Raw genomic sequence first — 13,383 nt, forward strand, 5'->3', positions numbered from 1 at the left:
GAGGTGCCAGAAGTGGAGTCAGAGGAGGAAGGTGGCTTTGTGGAGGAGGAGGAGGAGGACCAACAGGAGCAGGCTTCCCAGGGGGCTAGTGGTGACCTTTTGGGGACCCCTGGTCTTGTACGTGGCTGGGGGGAGGAGACCGTGGATGATGCAGTCCTTGATAATGAGGAAGCGGAGATGGATAGCTCTGCATCCAACCTTGTGAGAATGGGGTCTTTCATGCTGTCATGCCTGTTGAAGGACCCCCGTATCAAGAGGCTTAAGGAGAAGGACCTGTACTGGGTCGCAACGCTACTAGACCCTCGGTACAAGCATAAAGTGTCAGAAATGTTACCAACATACCACAAGTCCGAAAAGATGCGGCATTTACAAACCAGCCTGCAAAACATGTTGTACAATGCTTTTAAGGGTGATGTCACTTCAGGAACTCATCAACATTCCAGGGGCAGAGGTGCCAGTAATCCTGCCACGAGCACACCTGCAAGGACAAAGCCCTTTGGCCAGTCTGTAACGTCAGACATGCAAATGTTTTTCTGTCCAAGGCAGCGCCACAACCCTTCTGGATCCACCCTCAAAGAACGCCTCGACCGGCAGGTAGCGGACTACCTGGCATTAACTGCAGATATCGACACTCTGAGGAGCGATGAACCCCTGGACTACTGGGTGCGCAGGCTTGATCTGTGGCCAGAGCTGTCACAATTTGCCATGAACCTCTTGTCTTGCCCAGCCTCAAGTGTGCTCTCAGAAAGGACCTTCAGTGCAGCAGGAGGGATTGTAACTGAGAAGAGAACTCGCCTAGGTCACAAAAGTGTCGATTACCTGACCTTTATTAAAATGAATGAGGGGTGGATCTCGGAGGGTTACTGCACGCCGGAAGACTTGTTCTGACTTCTATGCAGCTGTCCTTCTCTTCAAGCCTCATGACTCCACACACAGCTGTCCTTTAGCGTCCTCCTCCTCCCTCCGCCACCGTTACAAACTAGGGTGCAAACCCTACTGGTTTAATTTTTTCTGGCCTCTGTGCTTCAGTGGCTGCAACCAAAAAAACTGGGCAAACAATGTCTACAAGGTCAACGTATGGCAAAAATGACTATTTTCAGCATTTATATGGCATATTTTTTCTGGCAACTGTGCTTCAGTGGCTGCGTCCAAAAAAATGCATATTTTCTGCATTTATATGGCATAATTTTTCTGGCAACTGTGCTTCAGTGGCTGCGACCAAAAAAATGCATATTTTCTGCATTTATATGGCATAATTTTTCTGGCCTCTGTGCTTCAGTGGCTGCAACCAAAAAAATTTATATTTTCAGCATTTATATGGCATAATTTTTCTGGCCTCTGTGCTTCAGTGGCTGCAACCAAAAAAATTTATATTTTCAGCATTTATATGGCATAATTTTTCTGGCAACTGTGCTTCAGTGGCTGCGACCAAAAAAATTACTATTTTCAGCATTTATATGGCATATTTTTTCTGGCCTCTGTGCTTCAGTGGCTGCGGCCAAAAAAACTGGGCAAACAATGCCTACAAGGTCAACGACGTTGACCTTGTAGGCATTGTTTGCCCAGTTTTTTTGGCCGCAGCCACTGAAGCACAGAGGCCAGAAAAAATATGCCATATAAATGCTGAAAATAGTAATTTTTTGCCATACGTTGACTCAACGTATATGGCAAAAAATGACTATTTTCAGCATTTATATGGCATATTTTTTCTGGCAACTGTGCTTCAGTGGCTGCGACCAAAAAAATGCATATTTTCTGCATTTATATGGCATAATTTTTCTGGCCTCTGTGCTTCAGTGGCTGCAACCAAAAAAATTTATATTTTCAGCATTTATATGGCATAATTTTTCTGGCAACTGTGCTTCAGTGGCTGCGACCAAAAAAATGCATATTTTCTGCATTTATATGGCATAATTTTTCTGGCCTCTGTGCTTCAGTGGCTGCAACCAAAAAAATTTATATTTTCAGCATTTATATGGCATAATTTTTCTGGCAACTGTGCTTCAGTGGCTGCGTCCAAAAAAACTGGGCAAACAATGTCTACAAGGTCAACGTATGGCGAAAAATTACTATTTTCAGCATTTATATGGCATATTTTTTCTGGCAACTGTGCTTCAGTGGCTGCGTCCAAAAAAACTGGGCAAACAATGCCTACAAGGTCAACGTATGGCAGTTGTTTAAAGAGAACAGTAGATTACTAGCCAGCAAAGCTACCTAAGCTAAAATGTCCCTCAAATCCCTGCAGACTTCTGTCCCTCCAATACAGAGCAGTATCAAGCAGATTACTAGCCAGCAAGCTTACTATCATCTGTCCCTGAAATCACTAACAGCTCTCCCCTACACTATCTCTTCCAAGCACACACAGGCAGATTTTTCAGATACATTTTTGCCCTTGATCCCCCTCTGGCATGCCACTGTCCAGGTCGTTGCACCCTTTAAACAACTTTAAAATCATTTTTCTGGCCAGAAATGTCTTTTCTAGATGTTAAAGTTCGCCTTCCCATTGAAGTCTATGGGGTTCGCGAACCGTTCGCGAACCGCTCGCATTTTTGCGCAAGTTCGCGAATATGTTCGCGAACTTTTTTTCCGACGTTCGCTACATCCCTAATTGTGATTGGATATGTGGGACTTTACTACACTCAAGGGTTTAAATGCCAGGAATTTCCTACCAATTCAGTTGACCTGAAGAAGCCACTCGAATGAGTGGTGAAATGTGGTAAAACATTTAAGGGACAGATTTATCAAGGGTTGAATAGTAAATTCGAATTTCAGAAAATGTTTTTGGTGTCAAATTCACACATGTGAATTTTAATCCCGCAATTCGAATGTAAATTCGAATGTGAGATCTATCACACCTCGACAATGGAAACAGTTCAGTTCTAGTTCTAAAATTCGGCAACTAAAACCTGCCGAGTTCATTTACAAGTCAACAGGCAAGTCAACATTCAAGTTTTTTGGAGGGAAAACTTCATTCGAATTCGATTCAAAATTTAATTGAATTTTCGGGTTGGGACTATTCAAATATTAGACATTCAAATTTTTCATAAATAACCTCCCAATCGAGTTGATAGTGTAATCGAGTAAAAAAGTCACATAAATTTGAAATTCGACCTTTGATAAATCTGCCCAAAAATGTTCAGTTGCCTTTGACTTAATTCAACTAGATACTGTACAGTATATCATGACCTGGAATCTTCATAGACTAAGCAGGTTATTTATCAAAATCCAAAAATTTCTTAGAGTTTTCTGAAAACTACTGAGACCAAGTTCACACAGATATTTTTCCCCTTATTTATCAATACATTTTCCTAAAAAATTCTTGTTAGGCAGAAACACGAAATCGCAAAAGCCAGAATACGGAAACTTTTTCTGATTTTACGCCCAAATAACCGCGACTTTTTCAGATTTGACACATGCATACTACAAAATTTTCTGAAACCTAGTGCAAATCAGTATATCTTTAGGACATCAGTGATTGACTTCTGCATGAACCCGGCAAGTCTGAGTTGGAGTACTTTTTTATTCAGACTTCTAACACTTCCCAGGAAAGATACGTTTTTTCCCTTTAAAAGACAAATGATAAAAAAATCGGACTAATAAATAACCCCCTTATGGTTTACAACTTTTCCTTTATACTTAACTATGTAGTTTGGCAAATGATGCCCAGACATTTGATTACAACTGTATTAGCAGTATTACATACTGTAGTTACATAGTTAAATTGTGCTGAAAAAAGACAAAGTCCATCAAGTTCAACCCCTCCAAATGAAAACCCGTCATTCATGTACACATCCCTTCTTACTCTCAGATACATTATAGATGCCCATATCTATACAAACTATAGAATTTAGTATCACAATAGCCTTTGATTTTATGTCTATACAAGAAATCATCCAAGCCACTCTTAAAGGCATTAAAATAATCAGCCATCACAACATCAACCGGCAGTACATTCACAATCTCACTTACCTTCCTGTAATGAACCACCTACGTTGCTTCAAATGTAAGTTATTTTCCTCTAGTCTGAAGGGATGGCCTCTGGTGCAGTGATCCTCTTAATGGGTAAAAAGGTCCCCTGCTATTTGTCTATATTGTCCTCTAATTTACTTGTAAAGTGTAATCATGTTCCCTTGCAAGCGCCCTTTTTCCAGAGAAAACAACCCCAACCTTGAAAGTCTACCCTCATAATTTAAGTCTTCCGTCCCTCTAACCAATTTAGTTGCACGTCTCTGCAGTCTCTCCAGCTCATTTATATCCCTTTTAAGGACTGAAGTCCAAAACTGCACTGCATACTCCAGGTGAGGCCTAACCAGGGACCTATAAAGAGGCATAATTATGTTTTCATCCCTTGAGTTAATGCCCTTTTTTATGCAAGACAAAGATACAAAGAGGCAGAAGACTTATGATTGACAAACAAGATACAGAATATGGCACCAATGTGTGATTGATTTATGTACATGGACACAGTAAGAACTGCAGAGTTAAAAAATTATTGTTTTTATCACTGCACTGAGCTGCGTTGTTTACTGACAACTTCTAGTATAACAAACAATGCTGACTGCTTCTATGATCACATGGAACATTTGTTTTTCAATTTTTTTCCTGATGTTACATGATTGTAGTGTCAAACTACAACTTCTGCTTACACAAAAAAGAGATATGTAGGTTGAAGTTGCATAACACATTCACATACAAGATTATGCCATTGGAATATTTTGAAATAACACAATCCGCTAGTTATAAACAATATAACTGTGATTTAACACAATGAATATTATTGTATTATTCCAAGCCAAATATTTTATCTTATAAATGTTGCTTTCAAACTGTGATTAGCAGGGGTGAAATGATATTGTGCAGATGAGTTTTGAGCACTGACATCTTTCATCTTTCTGCCATTGAAAGCATTTTAAATACAAAATTTTTGTAATTATTTTACAGCCATAATTTACTAATGTAAGTTTAATTACTGTACGTTCTGGTATTTTGTATACTTTGCCATGCATATTAATTTTTTAATTATTATTTAAAATGTATTTCTACTTTTTTTTCCAAACAAAATGGAATAGTAAAAAGAAATCTCTGTTTGAAACACGTTATCAACTTTTTTTGAGAGTGACAGCAATAGCATGCATTTTACAATTAGTTTTTTAGTTTGTGTGCATTTGAAACATTTTATCTTATATAAAGTTATATTTTTATTCTTGTAGCAAAAATATGCCAGTCAAGGAATGGAGTACAAACATTAAGGGGCAGATTTATCAAGGTTTGAAGTGAAAGTTGAAATTTCTGAGTTTTTTTATGGTTTAAACTGTCAAATTCAAGTAGGAAATTATTAAAATTTGATTCGGATTTTTTAAAAATTATAATTTTATTTTCAAAATTTTATGAATTTTCAAAATTTCTGAAAATTTTTTATGAATTCATTTCTATCACTCCATTGCCATCAGTTTTTGGGGTTTTATATACATATTATAAAGTATAATAAATTATTTGCAACAAAGAGAATCTTAACATTTTGTGGGGTTACTCCTAATTCCCTCCATTTGTTTTTTTTTATATTCAGTCTTTTGGGTGCTAATGTTTCTAGAAGATGAATCCACTTACTTTCTCGGCATAGGGTATATTTTACAATATTTCCACCACTATATTTCTCATTTACTTTTTCTATTCCCCAATATAACATACCTTTAGCATTTTTCTCATGGTGCGTTTCGAGACAATGTGACTTCTTCCCCTTTTCTATGCTATTTATATGTTCCCTGAGTCAATCGCATCATTTTTTATTTGTTTTCCTATATATTGCAAACCACATGGGCATTGGATGCAGTATATTTCATTTTTTGAAGTGCATCTTATACATTGATTCATTTGTTCTCTTTTTTTGTTATGTTGGATGTAAATTGTTTCTTTTTTTTTGTCCATATCCGCATACCTTACATATGGCACAGGGGTAGAAACCAACCCATTCTTCCTCTTTCTTTTTCTTTTTTATGGTATCTGTCTCTATGTGTTTCTTTGTTAGTATTTGTTTTAGGTTATTAACCTTTTAAACACCATGGTTGGTTGGGATGGGCCACTAACTTCATGCATTGATTATGCCTAATTGAGGTATAAAGGGCCTTCACATTAAGGGTGGTCAGTATCATACCTTGTTCCCACTTCAAATCTTGAATTAATCTTATTAATTGTGTGGATATATGAGGGTTGAACATCCAGTTCAGCCAGTTTTTTATTACCTGCCAAAAATTCATTAAAACCTAGAGAATCCACTGGGGAGACCAATTGTGTCAGGAATAGACTCCCCAACAAGTAACGTTTCACAATATATCAATATACTCTAACAGAGTTATGTGGTGTCTCTCCCAACATGTTTAATAGACTCCACACAATTAATAAGATCAATGCAGGATTTAAGATGGGAACAAGATATCATACTGGCCACCCTTGATGTGAAGGCCCTTTATCACTCAATTAGACATAATCAAGGCATGAAGGCAGTGGGCCACTTTTTAGAAACAGATGCAAATCTGCTACATTTACAGAAGGAATTTGTTTTCAGGGGTATAGAATTTATCCTGGAGCATAACTTCTTCTGGTTTATTGACAAATTGTATCTTCACACAAGCAGGACCGCCATGGAAACTAGGTTCGCACCCAGCTATGCAAATTTACATTTGGGATATTGGGAAGAATGCCATATACTTCCTATGTTAAGTCTGGGCAAGAACTTGGTCCTATGGACCCAGCGATATATTGATGACATTGTGATAGTGTGGAAAGGAACAGAGGGTGACTTAAAACAATTTGTAGGAAATCTTAACAATAACGACCAAAATCTAGAATTCTCCTTGACCTATAGTATTGCGTCCATACAATTATTAGACTTAGAGATTTATGTAAAAAACAGACACATTAACTTTAAAACATTTTTTAAAAAGTAGACGCAAATAACTATGTTATACCTACAAGCAACCACCACCATGATGGATAGAAAATATACCATATGGGCAGATGTGCAGGTTAAAACAAATTGTACAGAGGAAAGAGTTTTATCGGATCAGATGCCTATAAATAAGCGGTTCAAGGAAAAGGGATACAGTATGTATATACAGTAGGACTATGTATAAATTTGCCTATAACTGTAGCCTAAAATAATATGGAGCGATTGGAAAATTAATAGTACGTTGGTGGGAGGGTTGCCAAGGCCAAGATGCGTGTTAACAAAACTAGAAACCTCCAGACGCATCAGCATGCCAACGAACTCCCTTAACAGAAGCGCGACATGCGCACTAGTACCATTGAAGCCTCTGAGGAAGTCAGGTCTCCAACGAAACGCATCAGGCAGAATAAGGAGTAAGCATCTGACGTCATCACAAAGCCTACGAAAGATAAACAAGCGGTGGAAAGATCGCTGCAAGTGTGGGTGGAAATTGGACTGGCTGATATATGATGTTTGTAACCTTGCTATATTTCTGAGTGTGTTTCTAAACAATTTTCATTATTTAATAAAAGGGTTTTATATTATATTATTTCTCCTATTTAAGCTACAATGGAGGACTGTATTTGCTGATCAAGACTAACTTACTCTAATGGGCACAGATTATTAGTGAATGCTTGTGAGTACCCACTGAGACCACAGTTGGTGATTTTAGGCTACCATGTATGTGAGTCACATGAACGTGCTGTGTATGTGAACTCTGCAGAACTGAGAGTTTGGAAAGCGGGCTGAATAGATCAAAAAGGTGGTGTAAACATACTACACTATATTTTATTATCTGATGTACTGCTTGTTTCCCTGAGCTGATTTAGCTCTGACTCCGCTTTAGTTGAAGGAAGGTTTGGTTTTAAAATGAAAAAAGTGTTGGAAGGTAAACAACCCCCTAGGTAACTGTGACTATACTTCTATGTTTGCCAATTTATTGGAATAGTCTTGGGTAAGAACCCACAGCATTTAAACACACAGCAAACCATTTTAATATAACATGTAACTGGGCTCACTAATAATCAGATATACAGAAACTTATCCCAAAAAGTTCCAAAATATAGCAAATAGTGTTCAATTCTGACTTATTACCTTTTGTAACTGTGTTTTTGATGTTATAAAGGTAGCATGAATACTTATTGATGGAAAACAAACAGGTGTAAAACTATATGTGGAGAGCCTGGGGGACAGGGAGGCACCAGCCATTTTCTAACCAAAAAATTAGAGCACCTGCCACAGTGGGCAGGCGCGCACATGTGAGAGGACGAGGTGCAGGGTTACTCTGCTCGCCGGGCCCCTGCAAACATTTGTATGCAGGGGGGCATGTGAATAATAGTTATGTCACTGAAAACAAAACTTTTTTTAAAATATTTAAATGTTTTATTAGCCTTCATTTGCAACAAATGTACCAATGATCCACTATTAATGATGTTATGGAGTAAATGGATAACAGTTTTTCAATTTTTGGTTTGTTTAAATAAAAACCTAGTATCCAATTGTTTATTATTTGCTTTATATGTAGTGCAAACACATACATTTTATACAGCACTTTACAGAGGTTATACAGTAGAACCCCAATTTTACACTTCACAGGGGACGGTGACAAAATGACGGGGGAAAAAAGATGCTACTTGCCAGTATGGGTCCAAGAAAAAACAGCACCAGTTCTGGGACTTGTAATTCTGGGAAAATGTAAAATCAAGGGACATAAGATCAGGGTTTGACTGTATTTAATTAACATCAGTCCCTGCCCTAGTAAAGCCTTCAATCTAAGGTCCCGATCACATTCACATAAAAATTATGATTAATTTGATCTGTATACAGCTGACCTGCCTGTACGTTTTCAGAGGTGGGAGGAAACAGACATGGGAAGAATATACATCTTTGCAGATTGTGTCCAAGCCTATGAAGCAGAGACAAATTGTATTGCTTGACAGAGATTTCAGACCTGCCAAATATGTAGTACATAAAAACAGATCACCTGTGCAGAAAACAGACAGATACTGCCTTCACCTTTTTTTGCAATAACTTTTACAAATGACCATTTACATTTATAATTAATGTACTTGTTGTACTTACTGCCTGTCATAGGCAGGGCTTTGTAGCACCGTGTGACCACTTGCACTACCTACCTCATCTGAATGACAAGCTAGTTAAGGGGAGGGGGGTAATATAGAGGTTATTACATACCTTTCCCATTCTGCCCTCATAAATATAGTGCTGGCAAATCCAGGTGTGTATTTTCTTTGCAATAATACAAGTGTTTTATTTGCATAGCAAGAAATTCTGTTCTTATTATGTTATTATAAATGGTTACAAATAATACCAATTAATAAATGTTTTTTTTACTGCAATCCAACTTCTGACAATCCACCTACTAACAATTTCTTTTTCATAACAATAATAAAAAAAAAGTAAGTTTATTTTTGCAGCTTTAAGAACAGCCACAGATATTGTATTAAGTACCTTAGTGTATCAAGCCTGTGTTGAATTACTACCGTTTATATAAAGCAAAACTTCTGCAGATATTTCCCTAGAGAGAAACAAAAAGCATCAACTTAAAATAGATTCTACATGTGAATATTTTGCTATAGATCCCATAGTAAAAGGTAGCGTATGATTTTTTATATGCCAACAAACTGTGATTATTCTAATGTTCAACAGAAGTACATTTACTTTGATGGACTTTTTTGATGGCAGAAAGTAACTGATCTTCATTGAATTAATTTACAATATGAAAGGGGTTATACTGTATATATATCCTGAATTGGATTATATTGTTAAATTATTTATGAGAAAGAGTACACAAAAAGAAAAGGCATTCTTTTTTATTCATAGTATGTCTGGCAAAATAAAGGAGCCTAACACTACAAAATACTAAAACCCATACTAAACCCTTACATAAACCATATAATGTTTAACTTAAAGTAGGTCAAAGCAATTGGTTTTGTGGGTATAGGGAATAGTCTTCAGTTCCACACACCAGGCAAATACATGTTCATCTCAACTGAGGTCTTGCTCACCCTGTAATATTCACTGAATCTGTATATTTAAGATTTTGAAGTGAATGTCATTTTGAAAGAAAAGGAAATTTACTATAAGATCTGCTTATCCCTCTTTCTAGAGTATCATGATGTAAGGATGTTAAACATATTTTATTTATGTAAATAGTTAGGCAATATTTAAATCAGCCAGTAGGTGGCCACAACCCTAAAAGTAGACCTTAGAATTTGCCTACAGGAGCCTACAGTATATGAGTATATAAGAAAGTGCCGGAACTGTGGATTTCCTTTTTGGTCTAAGAACATCAGCAGGCAGGACAGAAGACCACAGAGCCAGACCAGGTATTAAAGTCAATGGGTGTTTTTTTGTTATGGTGACTTTTTTGTCCAAATGCATTAAAGTCAATGGGTGTTTTTTCCTATGGCAACTTTTTTGTCACACATCAGTAATGTTAACTAAAAAGTTTAAGATGTCAACTAAATCATGGTTTATTTCCTGGTAGGAATTATGAAACATTGTTACATTACATTACCTGACTCTCATATCATTAGACTTGCACCATCTGGACTAGATAGACTTAAGGCAGCAATTACTACAGCACCATAAGAATGACTCTATACCTTCTCTACCATAGAATATATACTGTAGTTGTACAGATGTGTAAAATGTTCCCTTAAATGTATTTCTAAACGGAGATATGCCATTTAGACACAATTCAGACAAGTTCTATTCATGAGTGAAATTTTTAGTTTGTAGTGATTTATTTTATAAGCATTTTAATCTATAAAGTAATTTGAATTAGAATTAAACACATTTGGTAGGCAGGTAGCATAGGATTTTTGAGCTAAGAGACAGGGACACCAAGGCTTCAGACAAAAACACAGGTTTATTATGCACTGGGCATTCCCAACGAAAAAAATGTTCAGGTTACAGTTCAACAACTTCACTGTAGAACATGCAGACAGATTCTGACTGCAAGACTCCTTCCATGGAATGTAACACAGGAGTCATGACTTTGCTTTCAACCACAGTCACTCCATGTGGCTTATCCCCATTGACAGCCATGTTACCATTCTCCATCAGCACACTCAGGTCTGTTCTCACTCACTGCACACTCAGTGAGCTGGACATATCCCTGTCTCTCTAAGGGATTGCTCTCAGTAGACTGGGACTCTCAACCTGAGTTGTGAGTGATTGCTCAACTAAATTTCCCAAGATTTAGGGTCCCTATATCAAAAGAAAGCGCACGCACTCCTGCAGCCAGCCGGTGAGGTAAAAGAAGTTTATTTCATCTCATTAAAAGTCAATCTGCCCTAATGCGTTTCGTATCAATGGATACGTAATCATAGGCACAAAGTGATGAGATGAAATAAACTTCTTCTTCTACCTCACCGGCTGGCACTTGTGAGGCATTTAGCAGTCTCTTTCCCAGACTTGGCACGCTGACTCTTTCCCAGTCATGGTGGAACTGCAGCCACCAGTCGCCATCTTGCTGTTCCCTTTGCTTTCCAACAGCACTCACAGCCTCCTGCTGAACAGCTGTAGCATGGGGATTTACAGCACCAGTTGCCATATTAGTACAGTCTCTTAAGGGTAATGCTTAACAGGCTTTTAAACAGGTGTATGTCACTTTAAAGCTCTGCCCGCATCCGAGCACCAATTGTGACATGCCACTGGCCTGCACATGCACTTTTATGAGGGAATTAGCGTTTGGTAGGCAGGTAGCATAGGATTTTCGAGCTAAGAGACAGGGACACCAAGGCTTCAGACAAAAACACAGGTTTATTATGCACTACATGCAGGGTACAGTTCAGCAAATACATTCAGGGATTTCCCCCCTCTGGTCGCTCACCATCAAGGGAAACTCTCACCCTCTTGCACTTTGAAGTATTTGGGCTTCACACTCAGAAAAAGGATTTCAATTATGTATAGATATAGGGATAATAAAGGGCAAATGTGTTGGCTCTAGTCCTGCTACCAATTAAATTGAAAAAATAATCAAGCACAAAAATACTATGTATATTTGCGAAACCATAGCTCACCCGGAAGGCGAAGTGACCTGCGTGTAAAGACCCCAGGTCCAACACTTCAAACACTTGATTCAATCAAAAGTAGTGTGCTTTTAAAGTCAGCAGTAGACAAACTCACCAAATCCAGCAGCTGCCCCGGGTGCTGTGCCCCGAACATGTAGCTTGAGGCGTTAATCACATCAAAAGAAAGCGCACGCACTCCTGCAGCCAGCCGGTGAGGTAGAAGAAGAAGTTTATTTCATGTCATCACTTTGTGCCTATGATTACGTATCCATTGATAGGAAATGCGTTAGGACAGATTGGGGCAAATTCACTAAGATTCGTAGTTGCGCCAGGCGTAACTTCGCCGCACTTCACCGCACTTCGCCACACTTCGCCAGGCGTAGTTTTGCCAGCGCTCTGCAAATTCACTAAAATCTGAAGTTGTGCTCAGGGGTAGCGTAAGGTTGCAAAGTTGCGCTAGCGTTGATTCGCTAAGCGAAGCGAAGTTACGCTAGAGATGGTTAATTTGCATACGGCGCCAAATTCAAATTTCAATGGAGGAATACGTACAATCGCTACAAATGCCTGGGAAACCTTCAAAACATCAAATAAACATTTTTTTTTGCCCTACACATGTGCCCACTGTATAGTTAAGTTGTTATGAGTTAGGAAATGTAGGGGGGAAGGAGGGGAGCCCCAAAAAATGTTTTGATCTTTTTCAGCCTATCACCCATAATATAGAAAAAACGCCAGCATTTTTGGGACTTAGAAAAAAATTTAACTTTTTTTGAAGCAATCCCTATCTACTCTATTGCGCTTCGCCTGGTCTGAGGTGGCGAAGGAAGTCTTGCGTAAAAGGTAGCGTTCAGTACAATGCGTACGTTAGTGAATTTGCGTAGTTACGTCCATTGCGAAAATTCGCCAGACGTAAGAGTGCGAAGTAACACTAGCGAATTTACGCCAGCGTTTGTTAGTGAATTTGCGAAGTAACGAAAATGACCAACGCTAGCAAATTGACGCTAGCGTTAGGCGCTTCGGCGCTTAGTGAATTTACCCCATTGACTTTTAATGAAATGAAATAAACTTCTTCTTTTACCTCACCGGCTGGCTGCAGGAGTGCGTGTGCTTTCTTTTAATGTGATTACCGCCTCAAGCTACGGGTTCGGGGCACAGCACCCGGGCCAGCTTAGGGACCCTAAATGTTGGGAAATTTAGTTGAGCAATCACTCACAATGTGTGTCTTTGTTTTAATGGTGCAATATAAAGACCGTTCTTTTCAAGTTTAGGGATGACAACTTTTTTTTAAGTTTTATTTATTGCTCTTTTTGGTGAAGCAAAGACAACAGAGCCATAAAGGCATAAAATGAGGTTTTCATTGTGGCG

The sequence above is a fragment of the Xenopus laevis genome, chromosome 6L, assembly GCF_017654675.1.
Source record: "Xenopus laevis strain J_2021 chromosome 6L, Xenopus_laevis_v10.1, whole genome shotgun sequence".
Taxonomy (NCBI): domain Eukaryota; kingdom Metazoa; phylum Chordata; class Amphibia; order Anura; family Pipidae; genus Xenopus; species Xenopus laevis.